Source organism: Vulpes lagopus, chromosome 1 (assembly GCF_018345385.1).
Source record: "Vulpes lagopus strain Blue_001 chromosome 1, ASM1834538v1, whole genome shotgun sequence".
In the NCBI taxonomy this organism is placed as follows: Eukaryota; Metazoa; Chordata; class Mammalia; order Carnivora; family Canidae; genus Vulpes; species Vulpes lagopus.
Window position 1 is genome coordinate 72,530,060 of NC_054824.1, and position 20,353 is coordinate 72,550,412.

General features: G+C 43.0%; 1 long non-coding RNA gene, 1 other non-coding gene and 1 pseudogene across 2 annotated transcripts; 1 reads left to right on the forward strand and 2 right to left on the reverse strand.

Moving 5' to 3' along the window:
- Positions 1–266: 266 nt before the first annotated feature.
- LOC121486913 lies at positions 267–2,594 on the reverse strand (annotated as a pseudogene).
- Positions 2,595–7,363: 4,769 nt separating this feature from the next.
- LOC121498479 lies at positions 7,364–19,968 on the reverse strand. Its single transcript, XR_005989795.1, has 3 exons — positions 19,723–19,968; positions 18,685–18,797; positions 7,364–7,419 (listed from the first exon to the last, which is right to left on the reverse strand). It is a non-coding gene; the product is annotated as an uncharacterized LOC121498479 (long non-coding RNA).
- Positions 15,662–15,765, forward strand: LOC121475409. The gene has a single exon (XR_005983751.1). It is a non-coding gene; the product is annotated as a small nucleolar RNA U13 (small nucleolar RNA).
- Positions 19,969–20,353: the final 385 nt, after the last annotated feature.

Consider the following 20,353-nt stretch of genomic DNA (forward strand, 5'->3'; position numbering starts at 1 on the left):
ATATGGGATACCTACTATAGTTAAATTGATAGAGATAGAAAGTAGAATAGTGGTTATCAGGGGCAACGGGTGGGGAATGGGAAGACACTGTATACAGAGTTTCATTTGGGAAAGATGAAAAAGCTCTAGAGATGAATAGTGGTGGTGGTTGCACAACATGTGATTATACTTAATGCCATGAGCTGTATCCTTAAAAATGGTTAAAGTGGTACATTTTTTCCATGTCTATTATTTTTATTAGGGCAAGAGCGTGTATGTTCTGTAACTTATTTCCTCACAAGCATGAACGGGGAGGAGTCCTTCTCTCTTTTTTTACATGGACTGCCCTTGGGCCTGGTCACAATGTGCCACCACAGTGGGACAACTCACCTTCTTTTCAGGCAAGGGGCAAAGCTTAAATCTTAGGACCACCAGGTAGGATCTTCTGCAGCTGCTTAGCCTCTTAGGCCCAGCTTTCCCTTCACACTTTCTTCCACTGCTCTTCCTTGGCAAAGAAATCACAGTACATTGCTTTCTGAGAAGGATGCCAGTCACCTATGTACCTTGAGGAACTCTGTAACACTCATAGCTCTCAGAGGGCAGGCCCACAGGAGGGTTAGGGACTGGTGGTGGAAGCCGACTGTGCCAGAATTCTTCCTCTACTTCCCTTAGCATCTGGGCAGCCTTCCCCAAATCCTTTTCACTCTTATATTCTTCAAACTGGTTCTTGCCAAACAAGCAAAGGACCAGTACTTGTCCCTGTGAATGTGCCACAACTTGTAGTAGCACAGCACCCACTCACAAAGCTCCAAGAGGCCATGATAGCCACTTGCCTTCAGTGGCTACCAGGACTCCCTAATAAGATCAATTTATGTTGTGTATATTTTACTACAATTAAAAATAATAACAGTGGCACCTGGGTGGCTCAGTTGGTTGAGCATCTGCCTTCGACTCAACTCATGATCCTAAGGTCCTGGGATCCAGTCTTGCATCAGGCTCCCTGCTCAGTGGGGATTCTGCTTCTCTCTATCCCTTTGCTACTCCCCCTGCTTATGCTCTCTCTCTTTCTCTCTCTTTCTCTGTCAAATAAGTAAATAAAATCTTTAAAAAATAAAAAATAAAAGCAGAGTGCCTGAGTGATTCAGCCTGCTAAGCATCCGACTCTTGATTTCAGCTCTGGTCATAATCTCAGTTGTGGGATTGAGCCCTGCATGTGATTCTCTCTCTCCTCTCCCTCTGCTCTTCCTATCCCCACACAAGCCCATACAGTTTCTCTATCAATAATAATAATAATAATGGCATAGTAGTAGTTCTTACCTCATAGGGTTGTTGTGAGGACTGATGAGATCAATATTGGCTGAAGGAATGGCTACAGTGTATAACATCATTTATGAACCAGGCTTGGAGAGTGAGGTTCAGGGTGGTGGAGGGACACTTTAATTTTCTACTCTAATTCATGTATCTATTTTTCAGATTTTTTATAACTGGTATAGTTTCATAATTTAAAAAAAAAAGAAATCAGGGCTGTTTATATTCCTGCATTACTGATTTGTTCAAGATTTAATATCCACAGAAAAGTGCACGAGGATTGGGATCAACATTCTATTCTTGGCTTATGTTTGACCTTCTGTGTTTATATCTCTATGTGTAATTTTTTCCAGATTTCCTTAGCTTTGCTTGCTTTTCTTCCCCTCCACCCCCAGCTTACTTAACTCTCTTAGTCACAGTCTTAAACCTCCTAGTCTAATCACTGGACCTGCTCTCACGCAGGAAGAGAAACCCCAGACAGCAGGCAGCGTGCCTCCATGTTCATCTGTAGACAGCATCTTCTCAACTCCTCTTCCCCATTTTTACCTCCTTCCCCATAGTGAAACATTCCCTGAGATCTGATCTTCAGTCTCTGGCTGCAAATTGAGAGGCCTGCTGCTCCAGGAAGCCCAGAGACAGCTGGGAGCCCTGGCCGGAAGTCTTGTTTCCTGGGCAGAGAACACTGGCAGAAATCCAGACCACTGACGTCACCTGGTCCGGATGGCGGAAGCCATTGCCCAACCATAGGAAGTTGATGCCAACAACACATTTCTCTGTGACGCCCTCTCTTAATTCAAAAAAGCATTTTCTTGGACAGAAAGCAGTTGGAGTGGACGTGCTCCGAACTTTGAGCCACACAACATGAAGCCTTGACTGAAAAGAACGTGAGAGCTGACCCTGGACTGAGGCTTCGAAGAGACAAGTCTAAGTCCTCAACGGCACTCTGCCCCCTAACTTCTGACCTTTGACAAATCGTTAAATTTCCTTGGCCAGTTTTCTTAGCTATGAATAACACTACCTATCTCACAGCAGTTGTTGTTGCAAGACTTAAGTGAGGTCATCTGTGTGGAAGATTGCATAAACTTGAAGCAGGATGCCCAAATCCAACCATGCTTCTAGGAAGGCCTTCCTGACAGCAGCAGACCCACGGAGACCAGAGGGAGAGCGGTTACCGGCAGATCAGAGCCAGCCGCCTGCCCTGGAATGCTGCTGTGCTGCTTTACTAGCTCCAGGGGCAAGGATTCATAATTCTCCTCTCTGTGCCCAGTTTCCTGGTGGTCAAATGGGGATGACAAGAATACCTCCATCATGGGGCTGTCAGGAGGGTGAAGCACTGACTCCACGTAGGGCACACGGGCGCAGAGGACACTGCCCAGTCGTGGTGGCACTCAGGACGTCTCCGCTGGGGTGATTGTCCCAGACGGCATCTTGTGCACTTCCAGGCTCTAGGCTGCGCATTCGGGCTAATCCCAAGAGACCTCACAAAGAGAGACTCTGCCCCCAGTCCACGGTTCACACAGCAGGCAGAGCAATTCAGCTAAAATCTGACCTTGTCACTTTTCTGTGTAACCACCCAAATCTGCCCTAGCGAACCCAGTGAAGATATCCAGCCCCTGAGACAGGCCCTTGAATTCCTCTCCAGCCTCATCTCCTGATGCCCACCGCCTCTCATCACAGTTCTAGCAACCCCAAACTACCTTCAGCTTCTCACCTCCACCATCCAGCTCTGTTGCCCCTTGGCCCAGCATGCCCTCACCTCCCGGTCTTTGCTAACTCCTGGTTATTCTTCAAGACCTTTAGTTTCATGCCTTCCAGAAAATTCTTCTTCACTCCTGTACAGGGCTTGGTTCCCCACTCCTCCCTTAAGTCCTTGAAGGCATTTCCATCATGGCACAGGGCAGATTTTATCCTAACCCTTCAGGTGACTCACAACAGATCAGGGGATTCTTGAAAGCAGGAGCCGGCACTGGGTTGGACTTATCTCCCTAAACTCACACCAGTACCAGGCACACAGTGGGTGCTCAGTAAACACTGAGTGCCAGCACTGATGAACGGATGACCAGGAACTAACTAAGCTTGTTTGTTCAGCTACCAAAACAGATGACATTGCTTGCCTGGGGTTGGGCTGAGTCTCAAACAGATACAGTTTGCATTTGCCTCCTCAGCTGTTACAGAATTGCCTCTGTCTGTGTCTCAGGCATCTTCTGTATGTCTCTTCCCCCATTCTTATACTTTGTCTCACTTTTTTCACTTTGTTTCTCCTCTTTGCTTTGTGTCATACTTGCTACTCTGTGTTGCTTTATATCCTTTCCTCTTCTTTCTTTTGTGACTGCATGGAAATCTGTTCTCTGACAGCTCTTCCAAGGTTCTGGGCTGGTAAGAATATCCCAATAACTCTTCAGAAAGAAGGAAAGATTTTAAAAGGAAGAAAATCAAACCTTATTATGTCCCCAGAAGTTCCATATATTTTATTTCACTTATTTTTGGCAATATCCATAATATGGTACATCCCCCAAAGAAGCTAGGTTATGATTCTGTAATAAACATCCCCAAAATCTCAATGACTTTATGCAACAAAAATGTATTTACTGCTCCTGCAGTGTAGGTTGGCTGAGGCTGCACTGGTCCTAATTCCAGGACCCAGGCTGACAGGGCAGCCACTATCTGGAACATTGTCAGTTGCCACAAGTAGGAGGAGAGAATGTGGAAAAGCACACATTGGCTTTTTAAAACTGCCACATTCGATGAGGGGCGCCTGGCTGGCTCGGCTGAAAGAGCATGTGACTCTTGATCTCAGGGTTGAAATTTGAGTCCTACCCTGCATGTAGAGATCACTTAAAATTAAATCTTGTAAAAACTTCCACATAGAAGGGACACATCTTAATTAGCCAATGTAAGTTACATAGCCATACCTAGGCTAATCAGTAAGAGTTAAATAGGGTGGCAAATACAGTCTTCCTAGGAACCTGGAAGGAGAAAGAGGTTCATCTGTCTTTGAACAAGATTGAGAAGCACAGTGGATATTACTGTTCCCACTTTATAGATGAAGTGTCTGAGGCTCCAGAAGTTTATGTGGTCTGTTCAAAGACATTCAGGAAGTGTCAGAGAGGGGGGCTGAACTCATGCCTTTTGATTCCTGAGACTCTGCTTTTCCCATTTCAGTGGATTTTTTGTGAGCATAGACCTTTTCTGCCATTTTATACCTAGGTTTTAGACCATGATGTGAAGCATGGCTTGCCAGCATAGCATGTCAGAAGCAGGATGATAAGAAACCCAGCTTTGCTCACCAACCTCCACATCACATCTGGTGAGGGCATCGGCATCTCTCTCCCAAGTGAGGTTTTTGAAGGGTTCCATTTTCTAAGCCAAAACCAAGTAGGTCACAAAACTTGGAGCACAGTCATTTGAAACCTTCTAGGCAAAACTAATCTATGGTGACAGAAGTCAGAGTAGCAGTTATTTCAAAGGAAGGTATAAGAGAGAATGCTACATACTGACTAGACAGGGGCTTAAAGAAACCTTCTGGGAAAATGGAGTGATTCTATGTTGGAGGGGATTGTGGTTAAATGAGTGAATGAATACATACGTAAAAAGTAATCAAGCTGTACACTTAAGATTAGTACATGTTGGGATCCCTGGGTGGCGCAGCGGTTTGGTGCCTGCCTTTGGCCCAGGGCGCGATCCTGGAGACCCGGGATCGAATCCCACGTCGGGCTCCCGGTGCATGGAGCCTGCTTCTCCCTCTGCCTGTGTCTCCGCCTCTCTCTCTCTGTGTGACTATCATAAATAAATAAATAAATAAATAAATAAATAAATAAATATTAAAAAAAATACTTTGTGGAAAAAAAAATTAGTACATGTTGCTGAATAGCGGTTATGTCTCAATAAAAATAAGTAATAAAGAATATTTTCATCAAGTTTATTTTTTTTTAATTTTTTTTATTTATGATAGGCACACAGTGAGAGAGAGAGAGAGAAGCAGAGACATAGGCAGAGGGAGAAGCAGGCTCCATGCACCGGGGGCCCGACGTGGGATTCGATCCCGGGTCTCCAGGAGCGCGCCCCGGGCCAAAGGCAGGCGCCAAACCGCTGCGCCACCCAGGGATCCCTTTTTTTAATTTTTTTTTTTAATTTTATTTATTTATGTATTTTCATCAAGTTTAAAAAGAAATGTATTGTGCCAAAGATTCTGTTAAGAAAATGAAAAAAAAAAAAAACCAAGATTTTGAGTGAAAGAAAACATTTCCAAATCACATACCCAACAAAGACATGTATCCAGAATATATAAACTCTCAAAACTCAACAGCAAGAAAACAGATGCCCTATTTAAAAATAGGCAAAAGACTTGAATAGACACTTCACTAAGAGAATATAAGGAAGGCAAATAAGCTTGACATTTGGCCACCAATTTTGCAGATTGAAACCATGATGAATTACCATTGGAGTTCTATTAGAATAGATACAGTAAAAAAATGCTGACAGCATCATCAGGCGTTAACAAGAATGCAGAGCAATTCTATTTCATTACTAGTGGAATTCAAAGTCTACTCTGGGGGACGCCTGGGTGGCTCAGTGGTTGAGCATCTGCCTTCAGCTTAGGGAATGATCCTGGAGTCCCGGGATCGAGTCCTGCATCAGGCTCCTTGCAGGGAGTTTGCTTCTCCCTCTGCCTGTGTCTCTGCCTCTCTCTGTTTCTCTCATGAATAAATAAATAAAATCTTGAAAAAAAAAAAAAAAACAGAGTCTACTCTGGAACATAGCTTGGCAATTTCTTATAAATTCGATACACTTACCATACAGCTCAACAATCCCTTATGTATTTACCTGAGAGAAAAATATGTTCTTAGCAGCTTTATTTGTAATTACCCAAAACCAGGTTAAAATGGGTAAATGCATAACTTGGCATATCCATACTGTGGAAGAGTATGCAGAAACAAAAAGAAACAATTATTGATACATGCAAAATTTGGATGACTCTCAAAGGCATTATGCTGAACAAATCTGATCTCATGCTGGCTGCCTCAGTTGGTGGGGCATGTGATTCTTGACCTCAAGGTTGTGGGGTTGAGCCCCATGATGGGTATACAGATTACTTAAAAATAAAATCTTTAGGGATGCCTAGATGGCTCAGTCAGTTAAGCATCTTACTTCAGCTCAGGTCATTATCCCAGAGTCCTGAGATGGGCTCCCTGCTCAGTGGGGAGTCTACTTCTCCCTCTCCCTCTGCCCCTCAGCCCCTCAGCTCCTGCTCTCTCTCACTCTCAAATAAATAAAATCTTAAATAAATAAACAAGCAAAATCTTTTAAAAAGGGTTACATGCTGTATTGTTCCGTTTATATGACATTTTTGGAAAGACAAAACAATAGTCATGGAGAATAGCTCAAACTAACAAGAGGTTTGTGGGGGATGGGAGGGAGGATGTGACTACAAAGGAATAGCATAATGGATTTTTGGGGGGCAGTAGAGCTGTTCTATATCTTTTTTTTTTTAAGATTTTATTTATTTATTCATGAGAGACACACACACACACACAGAGAGAGAGAGAGAGAGAGAGAGAGAGAGGCAGGAACACAAGCAGAGGGAGAAGCAGGCTCCATGCAGGGAGCCCGATGTGGGACTCGATCCCAGGTTCCCAGGATCAGGCCCTGGACTGAAGGTGGCACTAAATCGCTGAGCCACCTGGCCTGTCCCTGTTCTATATCTTGATTGTGGTGGTGATGACATGAATTTTTACATGTATTTAGATTCATAGAAGTGGGGCGCCTGGGTGCATTTTGTATCTGTCAGTTAAGCCTCAGGTCATGATCTTGGTTTTCCAGAATTGAGCCCCATGTGGGGCTCTGTGCTGAGTCCAGAGTCTGCCTCAGTTTCTCTCTCCCTCTCCCTCTGCTTCCCCCCCCCCCCCCCCCCCGCTCATTCATGCTCTCTTTCTCTCTCTCTCTAAAATAAATAAAATCTTTTAAGGGGTGCCTGGGTGGCTTAGTCCATTAAGCATCTGCCTTCACCTAGGGATTGATCCCAGGGTTCTGTGATCAAGCCCTGCCTCAAGCTCTGTGCTCAGCAGGGAGTGGAGTCTTCTCCTTCTCCTCCCTCTGCTTCTCCTCCTGCTCATGCGTTTTCTCTTGCTGTCTCTGAAATAAATGAATAAATAATATTTTTAAAAAATAGATAAAATCTTTTTTTAAAGTTCATAGGGAGTATACACTTTTAAAAGTACATTTTACTATATGCTAATTATTATTTAAATAATAATATTAATTAATTAAATTAAATTACAATATTTAAAATATTTTTTAAATTAAAAAGAAACCTTTCTAGGGGTGCCTGGCTGGCTCAGTCAGTGAGGGTATGTGACTCTTGACCTTAGGGTCATGAGTTCAGGCCCCATGTAAACAAATAAATAAACAAATACTTCCTAGCCCCTTCTAGCCCCTCAAACAATACAGAAGGGGCCCTGACAACAGGTACTCAAGAACTAAGTGCCCTGGAAAAGGCACACCACCTTCCTCCACTCTAACCCCATACCTGACATTGGGATTTTCCTGTGCTTTATGCTTACTTCTTTTCGTTGTTGTTGTTTGTTTGTTTTAAAGTAGGCTCCACATCCAATGTGGGACTTGAACTTACTACCCTGAGATCTGGGGTCACATGCTCTACTGACTGAGCCAGCCAGGCACTCCCCTGCTTTGTTTACTTCTACATCCTCCTGCCTAGAACTTAGGTATAAAGTGAGTGCTCACCGACAGAGTCCTAACACTAGCCTGATTCATCTTGATATACTGCACAGCCTGTCTATATTTAGCCTCCTCTCCAGCTGCACTGGATAGACCACAGCTGGAAGGCATCACTGGTCTCCTCTCATAGCCCAAGCCTAGGTCATAAGCTTATCCTTCTTGGAAAGCAGAATCTCCCATCTGACCTGTCATTTGAAATCTAAAGATATTAGGAATCTCATGAGTTTATTGTTGCTGTCATTTTAATTTTTGATGTACACTTTTATTATAAAAATAACATCTGTTCAATGTTTTTTAAAAACTCAGTCAAAAAATAATAGATTCAGTCCTACTTCTGAGAAGCCATAACTGTTACGACTTTTTTCTCTCTAGAAACATTTATATGTGTATGCATATACACATAACAGGTATGAATGAACTGATCCACAGCTCTTGGGGCACAGGTAATTACTTATGTCTTTATGGACTCACTTATATCAAGTCTGGCTTTAGCCCTGACCATCACTGACTAGAATTCTAGAGTCTAACAGTTTTCAGACTGCCCCCTTGGGTCATAAAGGAAGCCTAGGCTCATGCAGTCCTGAGGAAACAGAGGAGAGTCTCCTGCTCTGACCATGGTGGTCAGAACTGCCTTATTCCTTACTCAGGCCTGTGGGGGCCATTAGAAGTCAAGCCACTCAGTCAAGCTTGGGCAGGTCCTAATCCCCTACACATGACACCCACAAAGCCAAGAGAGGGGAAAAAACAACTTTGGAAGTAATTTCATATTTGAGAAGAAGAGGAAGAGAAGCAGGAGAAGCAGATGGAGAAAGAGAAAGAGAACACGAAAGCAGTCACATACTAGGAAAAATCACAAATCTGTAGTACATCCTTAAAGTTGTTTTTGGTTTCATATAGCTCTTTTATTTTTAAGTATATGGGGGCCACTGTAACATATTTAGTGCTTCTCTACAGTCTTGATCTGACCTTCCCTGGGGGCTGAGGACATTTGCTGAAGCTCTGAAAATGCCCTATCCAAAGCACCCCAGCCCAGCTCCGATGGACCTTGGCGCTAATCCCATCTTAGGATGGGCCTAGACCTCCACACATCCTGGAGAAGTTGTATCCCCTATCTTCTTTCTGAGTTCCCAGAGGTCCAAGAGTTAACCAAGGGGTAGGCTACTATCTCCACATCCTCCCCTCTCAGACATCTAGTACCTTGCAAAACTATAGCCTACTTAGGGGTTTATTTCCTTTAGAGTCTCACTCAGTCTGATTCTTTCCTTTCCTTCTAAAATGCACAACAATCCTAAAAAAGAAGAACAAACAAAACAAAACCCAGGAAAAGGAAGGAAATAATAAAGATTAGAGCAGAAATGTGTCTCTCATAAATAAATAAAATATTTTTACAAACAAAAAAACAACTAGGGATCCCTGGGTGGCGTAGCGGTTTGGCGCCTGCCTTTGGCCCAGGGCGCGATCCTGGAGACCCGGGATCGAATCCCACGTCAGGCTCCCGGTGCATGGAGCCTGCTTCTCCCTCTGCCTGTGTCTCTGCCTCTCTCTCTCTTTCTCTGTATGACTATCAAAAATAAATAATAAAAAAAAAAACAACTAAAGCAGGAAGAAATAGAAATTTTGAACAAATTACCAGCAATAAAATTGAATAAATAGGGGGATCCCTAGGTGGCTCAGCAGTTTAGTGCCTGACTTCGGTCCAGGGCGTGATCCTGGAGACCTGGGATCGAGTCCCACATCAGGCTTCCTGCATAGAGCCTGCTTCTCCCTCTGCCTATGTCTCTGCCTCTCTCTCTCTCTTTCTCTGTCTCTCATGAATAAATAAATTTTTTAAATCTTTAAAAAAATTGAATAAATAATTTTAAAAACTCCACAAAAGTCCAGTGTCAGATACTTTCACAGGCAAATTCTACCAAACATTTATTTATTTCTTTTTAAAGATTTATTTATGATAGAGAGAGAGAGGCAGAGACACAGGCAGAGGGAGAAGCAGGCTCCATGCCGGGAGCCCGATGTGGGACTCAATCCCAGGACTCCAGGATCGTGCCCTGGGCCAAAGGCAGGCACCAAACCGCTGAGCCACCCAGAGATCCCCTCTACCAAACATTTAAAGAAGAGTTAATACCTATTCTTCTCAAACTATTCCAAAAAATAGAAGAGAAAGGAAAACTTCCAAATTCATTCTATGTGACCAGCATCACCCTGATACCAAAATCAGATAAACACATAACAAAAGAAAGAGAATTATAGGCCAATGTCTCTCATGATTATAGACATAAAGATCCTCAACAAAATATTAGTAAACTTGTTCCAACAATGCATTAAAAAAAATCATACACCACCATCAAGTGAGATTTATTCCCAGATATAAGGGTGGTTCAGTATTAGCAAAACATGTTATATCATATCAATAAGAGAAAGGACAAAAAACCACATGACCATTTCAATGGATGCAGAAAAAGCATTAAACAAAGTACAACATCCATTCATGATTTAAAAAAAAAAAAAACAAAACTCCCTGGGAATTAGATCTAGAGGGAACATACCTCAACATAATAAAGTCCATACATGAAAAACCTATAACCAAAATCATAATGGTGAAAAACTGAGAGCTTTTCCCCTAAGGTCAGGAACAAGACAAATCACTACTGTTATTTAACCTAGTACAATAGCCTCAGCAATCAGACAACATAAATAAAAGGCATCCAAAGAGTAATGAAGAAGTAAAATTCTCCCTATTTGCAGATAATACAATACTATATACAGAAAACTCTAAATACTCCACCACAAAACTACTAGAACTGATAAATGAATTCAGTAAAGTCACAGGATACAAAATCAATGTACAGAAATGTTGCATTCCTAGACATTAATAATGAAGCAGCAGAAAGTGAAATTAAGAAAACTGTCCCATTGACAACTGCACCAAAAACAATAAAATATCTAGGAATAACTTTAACCAAATAGGTGAAAGACCTATAGTCTGAAACTATAAAACACTGATGAAAGAAATTCAAGACAATGCAAAGAAATGGAAAGACATTCCATGCTCATAGGTTGGAAGAACAAATACTGTTAAAAATGCCCGTACTACCCAGGGGTGCCTAGGTGGCTCAGTTGGTTAAGCCTCTGATTCTTTTTTTTTTTTTTTTAAGATTTTATTTATTTTTTATTAATGAGAGACAGAGAGAGAGAGAGAGAGGCAGAGACACAGGCAGAGGGAGAAGCAGGCTCCATGCAGGGAGCCCGATATGGGACTCCATCCTGGGTCTCTAGGATCAGCCCTGGGCTGAAGGCGGCGCTAAACCGCTGAGCCACCCGGGACCACCCAGCATCTGATTCTTAATTTCAGTTCAAGTCATAATCTCAGTGTCATGAGATGGAGCTCCATGTTGAGTCCTGAGTTGGGCTCTCTGCTCAACAGGGAGCCTGCTTCTCTCCTCTTTCTCCTTCTCCCTCTGCCCCTTTTTCTCTGCCCCTTTCCTGCCCTCTCACTCTCTATTTCTCTCAAATAAATACAATAAAATCTTTTTTAAACATGTCTATACTATCCTAAGTGACCTACAGATTTAATGCAACCCTTATCAAAATACCAACAGCATTTTTCACAGAAATGGAAGAAACAGTCGTAAAATTTGTATTGAACCACAAAAGACCTTGAATAGCCAAATAAATCTTGAAAAAGAAAAACAAAACTAAAGGTATCACAATTCCAGATTTCAAGTGTTATTACAAAGTGGAAGTAATTAAAACAGTATGATACTGGCATAAAAATAAACACATAGATCAATGGAATAGAATAGAAAACCCAGAAATAAACCCACAATTATATGGTCAATTAATCTTCAACAAAAGAGGAGTGAATAGCCAATGGGAAAAAGTCTCTTCAACAAATGGGTGTTGGGAAAACTGGATACCTACATGCAAAAGAATGAAACTGGACCACTTTCTTTCACCACACACAAAAATAAATTCAAAATGAATTAAAGACGTAAATGTGAGACATTTGATTTCCTAACCATCAAAATCCTAGAGAGGCAGTAATTTCTCTGACATTGGCCATAGCAACATGTTTCTAGATAGGTCTCCTGAGGCAGAAAACAAAAGCAAAAATAAACTATTGGGACTACATTAAAATAAAAAGTCTCTGCACAGCAAAAGAAACAATCAATAAAACTAAAAGGCAGGGCAGCCCAGGTGGCTCACCGGTTTAGCGCCACCTTCAGCCCAGGGTGTGATTCTGGAGACCTGGGATAGAGTCCCACGTCGGTCTCCCTGCATAGAGCCTGCTTCTTCCTCTGCCTGTGTCTCTGCCTCTCTGTGTGTGTCTCATGAATAAATAAATAAAATCTTAAAAAAAAAAAAAAAAAACTAAAAGGCAAATGACGTACCAGATAAAGATTAGTACCCAAAATATATAAAGAACTGATACTACTCAACACCAAAAAACAAATAATTCAATTAAAAGTAGGGACAGGACATGAAAAGACATGTTTCCAAAGTGGACATCCAGATTAACAGACATGTGAAAAGATGCTCAACATCACTCATCATCAGGGAAATGCAAATCCAAACTACAATGAGATAATACCTCTCACCCATTAGAATGGCTAAAATAAAAAACACAAGAAACAAGTGTTAGCAAGGATGTGGAGCAAAAAGGACCCCCTTGCACTGTTAGTAAGAATGCAAACTGGTGCAGCCACTGTGGAAAATAGTATGGAGTTTCCTCGAAAAGTTAAAAATAGAATTACCCTGTGACCCAGTATCACACTACTGGATATTTACCCCAAAATACAAAAGCATGAATTCAAAGGGATACATGCACTCCTGTTTATCGAAGCACTATTTATAATAGCCAAACTATGGAAGCAGCCCAGATGTCCATCAATTGATCAATGGATAAAGAAGAGGTGGTATGTGTATATGTATAGACACAATGGAATATTATTCAGATAACAGAGAACAAATTCTCACTATTTGCAATGATATGGTAGAGCTAGAGAGTATTATACCAAGTGAAATAAGTCAGTCTGGGGGCGTCTGGATGACTCTTTTGTAAAGCATTTTCCTTCAGCTCAGGTCATGATCCCAGGGCCCTCAGATAGAGCTCCGTGTCAGCCTCACTGCTCAGTGAGGAGTCTGCTTCTCCCTCTCCTTCTGCCCCTCCCCATGTTCTCTCTCTCTCTCTCTAATTAAATAAAATATTTTTTTAAAGAAAGAAGTCAGTCTGAAAAATACAAATATCTTATGATCTGACTCATATGTGGAATGTAAAAATCAAAACAAATAAGCAAAGGAAGAAAAAAAGAGAAAGAGAGGGACAAACCAAGAAACAGACTCTTAATTACAGAGGACAGACTGATGATTACCAGAAGAGAGATAGGTGGGAGGATGGGTGAAATGGGTGATGGGGATTAAGGAGTACATTTATCACGATGAAAAATAAATAAATAAAATAAAATAACAAAAAAAATAAACAAACAAACACACTCAAGGGATGCCTGGGCGGCTCAGTGGTTTAGCATCTGTCTTTGGCTCAGGTTGTGATCCCAGGGTCCTGGGATCCAGTTCCACATTGGGCTCCCCACAGGGAGCCTGCTTCTCCCTCTGCCTATGTCTCTGCCTCACTCTGTGTCTCCTATGAATAAATAAATTAAATCTAAATAAATAAACGAATAAATAAATACACACACTCAAAAATCACCAAATTCTTCAAGGGGTCAGGAAACCCACAACTTCAAGGAAACAAAGTCATGGCTATGCAAAGGAGGGAAAGGAGAACATCATCATTCTTTTTTCATCCTTAATAGATTGTTACCATAATTTCATGATAAATTATCCTGCTACATACATATTCTTTTTAATTTGACCCTTTCTTAGAATATGATGCCTTTGGGTAAAGTTACTCTGGGAAATCAGTTAAAAATCATTTATGAAGGGGCACCTGGGTGGCTCAGTCAGTTAAGCGTCTGCCTTCAGCTCAGGTCATGATCTCAAAGTCCTGAGATTGAGCCCCCTGCCCCACTGAGCTCCTTGCTCAGGCTCAGCAGGGAGTCTGCCTCTCTCTGTCTCTCTCTCTCAAATAAATAAATAAATAAATAAATAAATAAATAAATAAATAAAAGCTTTAAGACAAAAAAATGAATCATTTATGAAATGTTTCTTGGATGAAGAAGCCCATAGTGAGCATATGAGGGAGATAGATTGGTTAATTGATTGATTAAGCTTTTATTTATTTATTTGAGAGAGAGACAGAGAGTGAGAGAGTGAGCACAAGGGGGGTGGGGAGAATAGAGGGAAAGGGAGAAGCAGGCTCTCTGCTGAGCAGTGAGCCCCATTTGGGGCTGGATCCAGGACCCAGAATCCTTACCTGAATGGAAGGAAGGCAGACCCTTAACTAACTGAGCCACTCAGGGGCCCCTGCCCCCTACCCCAGGAGATTTAAAGAAAGGAAAAGACAGGGTTATGAGCAATTTTAGTCTAATTTAGACAACAAAATGTATATGCTATCTGAGAAACTATTTCAGAACAACTCAAGCCAATGAATATTTATGGGGCATCTACTAAAAAAACCTAACAGTTTCTAATAGCCCACTAGGAGCCAGGCACTACACTAACCTGGGGATACTGCAACCAAGCAGAGATACATCCTGCCCTAGGAGCTCAGAAGAACAGACATGAAACATACAGGAATAAGTGGTGATTCTTACAAAAAGGGGAGCATAGGCTACCCCAGGAATGGAGAGCCAGAGGACTAAACAAAAGATGGGGTATCAGGGAGGGCCTCTCCTGGAAACTGATATTTAAACTGAGACTTAAAAGTAACCAAAATCCAAAGATAACAGAGCTGACAGAGGAGGGAAGCAGATTTACTGTTTCCTAGGCAAAGGAGAGCCATGTCTCCCAAGAAATAAAAGTTCAGCAGTCTCCTCAAGCAGAAATTGAAAGGGTCAGAAATAGGTCCAAAAGGAGGAAACCAATAAAGTAGGACTGAGTTTGAGTCTGGCTCACTGTGGGGGCTATACACTAATTTGTAATGGGCCCTCTTCGGGTCTCAGTTCTCAAAAAAGCAAGCAGTTCTCAAAGAGATCCAAGACAGGTCCTGTGATGTCTTGAGGGACTCAGAGCCAATGTGGACAAAATCATACCCATTTGCTCCAAGGCTAGATATATTTTTCCTTACGAAGACTAAATAGAAGTAGAACAGGCAGAGAAAGAAGGGAAGGTGATGGAGGGATCAGAGCTGCAGAGAACTGAGCAAGTTCAAGGAACCAAGAGAGCTTCAAGATAAAGAAGCATGGAGGCAAAGAGGGTGGTGGAGAGTAGACAAAGCTGGCAAAGTAGGCTAGATTAAGAAAGGCTTGGTAGACCGTGTACTATGGATGGGATTGTGTGTCCCCAGGATTCATCTGTTGAAGCCCTAAACTCCAATGTGACTGGAGATTTGGAGATAGGGTCTCTGGTAGGTAATTAAGGGTGGGCGTCCTAAGGGTGGGGCCCTAATTTGATGGGAATTGTATTCTTAAAAAAGGAGGAGGAAACACAAGAGAGTTCTTTCTTCTCATATACACACAGAGAAAGGGCCATATGAGCACAAGGAGGATGGTGGCCACCTACAAGTCAAAAGAAGAGACCTCTGATTCTTTTGTAGTTCACAAGAGTGATGATTGGGTGCTCATGGGATTGTGTGACATGTACCTCTCTCAAACCTTATTACAACCTTGGCACATTATCTGCCTGATATGGAAAAAAGAAGAGGCCTTAGAATTAAGCCTACTTGCTGGCACCTTGAGTTTGGACTTCCAGCCTTCAGAATTGTGAGAAATAAATTCCTGCTGTTTAAGCCACCCAGTCTGTGGTATTTTGTTATGGTAGCCCAAGAAAATGACACCATATTAAGAATTTTGAACTGAAAGCTTAATGAGACTTTTTAAGACTAGTTGAGAGAGAGCATGAGCAGGAGGAACAGAAGGAGAGGGAGAGAGAGAGAATCCAAAGCAGACTCCACACGGCCAAGCTGACTCAGGGCTCAGTCTCATGACCCATGAGATCACGACCTGAGCCAAAACCAAGAGTCTGACACTTCACACACTGTGCCCCTCAGGCACCCCTCAATAAGACCTTAAGCTGGGGATATATATGCTTACACTTAAGCCTGGGAAGGCTCACTCTGGCTGCAAAGTAGAGAAGGAATCTGAGCAGGACAAGACTAGAAGCAGAGAGACAAGGTAGGAGATGAGTGTAGACATTCAGGCTGGAAGTAATAAAGGCTTGGAGCATGGTGGAGGGGACGGGAGGAAAAGCAGACAGGCTGGAGAGACCTTTACAAGGTCAAATCAGCAGGACATGGGGATTAACAGAATGGAAAGAGGAGAGGGCAGATTCCAAAGGCCCCTAAGACACAGCTAGAAAGAGTACTGGGCTGAGATTCTCAAGTTTGAGGCTTTAATCACAGATCTGCCACCAACAAATGATTCATATGAAGTAAATGCATTAATGAGGACAAATTTAAGCAATAGTATCATCCCCCTCAAGGCTAGTTTAGGAACCCCTTCTCTATGCTTTACTTAACACTATTGATCATATATACTTATAATTGATCATCAAGGACATATCAGAATTCTCCATGTACTTGTCTGTCTCCCTCAAAAGACTGAGGATCCCTTGGGGCAAGAACCAAGTATCCTGTACCTGGAACCAGGTCTCATACAGTGATTGATTCATTATATTTGTTAAGATGATTATTTTAAAGTGCTAAGAGGACAGATACATGATTATTCTAGGAAGTTATTTTGGTGTGATGTGTTTTCTGTATATGGGGCACTGTGGTAGATGCTAGGGTCAACAGAATAAACATCAAGCAAGTCATGGACCTTAGGTCAAGTCAAGTAGTTTAGACAGACATTAAACACATGAGGACAAAAATGATGGTTTATTTCTGGTTGTGGTAAGTGCTACAAGGAAAAGTACTGGGTACTGTGAATGTGTAACAGACATAACATGGGGGTAGAGAAAGGGTTTCTCTAAAAGAATGACCTTTATGATTAGACACATGAGTTGATTTACTCACAAAAAAAAGGAGGGAAGAGAAGAAGAGGGGGGGATCAGGAAGAGGGGAAAGGGAGAGAGACTTTTAGGTAGAAGGAATAATAAGCATGCATGAAGGCCTGAGGCAGCAAAGGAGTTCTGGTGAGAATACTAGAAGGAAGCCCACCAAAATGGTAATGTTAATTATATTCAGGCTGCAGAATTATGGGTACTTTCTTTTTTAATTTAAAATTTTATTTATTTATTCATGAGAGACACAGAGAGAGAGAGAGGCAGAGACACAGGCAGAGGGAGAAGGCGGCTCCCTGCGGGGAGCCCTGTGGGACTCAATCCCAGGACTCCAGGATCATGCTCTGGGCTGAAGGCAGACGCTCAACCACAGAGCCACCCAGGCGCTCCCAATTTTCTTTTGTATACGTTTTTCATTTTACAGATTTCCTACAACAAACATGTATTATTTTAATTATCAGAGGGGGGAAAACAACAATGCTAGTTTAAACAAAATAATAAATGATGCAGAGAGAATGGATGTCATGGAGAAGAGGGTACATTCCAGAGGGACTAGTGACATAAGCAATGAGTAATTCCTATGTGGGAGAGAACAATAAGCACATTGGTGGGGCTGGAACAAAGCAGCATGTGTGGCTTACAAATGATACACTTGAAGCCAGTCCACCAAAGTCCATGAAGGTGAGGCCAAGGTGTTGGGAGTGAGATGAGAAGGGATAGTGAGCTGGGCAGCCCTGGTGGCTCAGCGGGTTTAGCGCCGCCTCCAGCCTAGGGCGCGATCCCAGAGACCCAGGATCGGGATCGAGTCTCCCTGCAAGGAGCCTGCTTCTCCCTCTGCCTGTGTCTCTGCCTCTCTCTCTCCCTGTGTCTCTATGAATAAATAAGTAAAATGTTTAAAAAAAAAAAAAGTGATAGTGAGCTACTTTCAAGGGACTTGAACAGGAAAAATATACCTTCTAGCAGAGGCAAGCTGGATGGGGAGAAACCAGAGGCAAAAAGACACCCCTCCCCTTCCCACCAGGCCCTGCAGGGCTGGGGCAGGTCAGGGGGCGGCACCTAGGAAGGGTAGTTGTCCTTTAACAGAAACAACTCTGATCCTCTTACTTCTTACTTCCCAGGCACTGAGGGGCTGGGCTGCCCCATGCTTTCTGCCCCTACAGCAGAGTGGAAACTGTGGTTTCCGAATATCCTTCCCGATTTGCAATCTCTGAGAAACTGCTAGCCTGAGGACATTTCTAAAGAGATAAAGTCAAAGATTAGTTTGGGTGGAAGAGTGGCAGGCCATAGACAGGGTCTGGAAAATTGAAACCTGATGCAAGTCCTAAGATCTGTCCCCACCCACTCCTGATCATGATAAGCACCCCTGCCACCCACACTGCATCCTTTGCCAGAGTTCCCCCCTCCCACCTCCAGGCTATGAAGCTGTTTAGGGTTGGGATGTGAGTTGGGGAAGGGGGCGGAAATTGGCTGTCCTCCCCTCTCTGAGCTAGACCAACAGGAATTGCCTCAGCCACTTCCCTTCCAGCCGTCCTGCTCTCCCCACCCAATTACATCAGATCACCATCTAATTGCTCCACCTGATGCTCCTTGGTCTCTCCCACTCACCTCACACTCCTGACATGGATGCTGCCTTGCTCTTGCTAGCAGAGGGATGAAAAGCAACTTTATCCTGGTCTTCCAGCCAGGAAGTTGAATGCAGCATGAGGGACTTTGCTCTCCTGAGAAGAGAGATACAAAATTATATTAAATCATCACATTAAATGGGTGTGTCAAATGCAAGACCAGTCAGGGTAAGTGGCTGAGGTGTCTCTGTTCATAGCTCTGTGGTGACCCTGAGCTGCTGTGAGGATGTTGGAAGCAGGGGCACTGAAGAAACAGTCCCAGTCTCCACAAGTTTTATTTGCTCTTTGGAGGCATCCAGTGCTTCTTCTTCTTCTTTTTTTTTTTTTTAAGATCGTATTTATTCATGGGTAGCCCTGGTGGCACAGCGGTTTAGCGCCTGCCTTCCGGCCCAGGACGTGATCCTGGAGACCCAGGATCGAGTCCCACATCGGGCTCCCGGTGTATGGAGCCTGCTTCTCCTTCTGTGGGGAGAGAGAGGCAGAGAGACAGAGAGAGAGAAAGGAGCAGAGACACAGGCAGAGGAAGAAGCAGGCTCCACGCAGGGAGACTAATGCGGGACTCGATTCCGGGTCTCCAGGATCACACCCTGGGCTGAAAACAGGCGCTAAACTGCTGAGTCACCCAGGGATCCCCCTGGAGGCATCTAGTTCTTAATAAAAGTAGCATCATCAACCCAGAAGTCCTTGGTCCATGTCACAGCAGAGCTCTTGCTGAGTCATCTGGGCTAGCACACTTACCCCTCTAAGCCTCAGGTAGTTCTTTCCATTGCTGTTATTTTTGATGGTTGTTGAATAAAGGGGCCACTCAGAAGAAGCAAATGGAGAGCTCTAACAGAGTATAGCAGATTGCATTTTCCAAAGATGAGTGCCTCCCCTTCATGCTCTTCTGGAGTTTTACAGACTCCAGGGTGGGGTCATTTACAGAATCAGGGTGGGGCTGTGGCTACACTGACCAATGGGTACAGGGCGAGCAATATAGATCATAAAAAAGATGAGGTCGTAAAAAAAATACAGTTCATACCTGCTTCTTTCTTTCAGTAACCCAGGCACCACGCAGGAAAAATCCATCTAGATCATCAGGAGTGAAACTGAGGCCCCCAGCCAATAGACAGCATCCACGGTCAGATGCGTGAGCAAAAAATCCTGCAGATGACTCTGGTTCTCAGGTTTTGAGTATTCCAGCTGCAGCCCCCGACATCAGGAAACAGAGACAGCCATCCCCATTGGGCTCCATCCAAATTCCTAACCCACAGAACTCATGAACGTAACAAAGGGTGTCTCATGCTACTAAGTCTTGGGGTAATCTGTGAGGCAACATTAGGTAACTAGAACATAGAGTAACCTTAGGACAAGCAAGAATGAGCACATATCAACTGGAGCAGGAAGTGCCCTGGAGGAATTTAGAACCAGAATGGAATGGCATTAAATATGGAAAGCATTACTAGCTCTCGCCACGTAGTTTCTAACTCAGTCCTGCAGTGAAGTTGTCCCCTCAATGGCCACCAACAACATCTGAACTAACAAAAAACAACTCAACTTTTTTTCCATACTCATTCTTCCTCAACGTCTTCTTCTCTTGACTTCCCGTGATAAGTTCAACTACCACACTAACAACCTTTCTGCTGATCTATGCCTTGTTTTAATCATTAAAA